Source organism: Anomaloglossus baeobatrachus, chromosome 10 (genome assembly GCF_048569485.1).
Source record: "Anomaloglossus baeobatrachus isolate aAnoBae1 chromosome 10, aAnoBae1.hap1, whole genome shotgun sequence".
Classification (NCBI taxonomy): Eukaryota; Metazoa; Chordata; class Amphibia; order Anura; family Aromobatidae; genus Anomaloglossus; species Anomaloglossus baeobatrachus.
Window position 1 is genome coordinate 201,746,043 of NC_134362.1, and position 1,251 is coordinate 201,747,293.

The window sequence follows — 1,251 nt, forward strand, 5'->3', positions numbered from 1 at the left end:
TTCATCTTCCAACAAGACAACGACCCAAAGCACACAGCCAAGAAAACCAAGGCCTGGTTCAAGAGGGAAAAAATCAAGGTGTTGCAGTGGCCTAGTCAGTCTCCTGACCACAACCCAATTGAAAACTTGTGGAAGGAGCTCAAGATTAAAGTCCACATGAGACACCCAAAGAACCTAGATAACTTGGAGAAAATCTGCATGGAGGAGTGGGCCAAGATAACTCCAGAGACCTGTGCCGGCCTGATCAGGTCTTATAAAAGACGATTATTAGCTGTAATTGCAAACAAGGGTTATTCCACAAAATATTAAACCTAGGGGTTGAATAATAATTGACCCACACTTTTATGTTGAAAATTCATTAAAATTTAACTGAGCAACATAACTTGTTGGTTTGTAAGATTTATGCAGCTGTTAATAAATCCTGCTCTTGTTTGAAGTTTGCAGGCTCTAACTTATTTGCATCTTATCAAACCTGCGAAATCTGCAGGGGGTTGAATACTACTTGTAGGCACTAATATATATATATATATAAATGTGTGTGTGTGTGTGTATGTGTATATATATATATATATATATATATATATATATATATATATATATATATATATATATATAGTGTATGTGTGTGTGTGTGTATATATATATATATATATATATATATATATATATATATATGTGTGTGTGTATATGTATATATATATATATATATATATATATATGTCTACTGTATATATACACACAGTTTATATATTTTTCTCTATCTATCTGATAATCTCATTGCTCGACGTAGATTTCATAGATATAGATAGTTATGAGAAAGAAATAGAAGCAGTAAATTGATAGAGAGATGCGGGTGATACATTCGGTAGGTGGATATAAATATGAGAGAAATCTAAAGCGGTGGATATATCTAAATATTACATTCTAATACAAGCGATATACATCAGAGTATAGATAGATATACTGTAGATATCAGCTATAGATTAGTAATGAAGGTGCTGGATGTAAGAAATAGATATAAATATCCTGGATTATTGGATGATGCATATTATAGACAGATGATACAATGCTTAGGTATAGATAGATGGTACAGATGATATGATGGGTGTATACATGACTGATGATGTGATGGGTATATACTGTATAAAGCAGAATTCTGTGTGTGGAGTCCATTAATTACAAAACTTCAGTTTTACCTGATTTGAGTGAAATTTTAACATCAGACTAAAACTACTGCGAATATTAAGAATC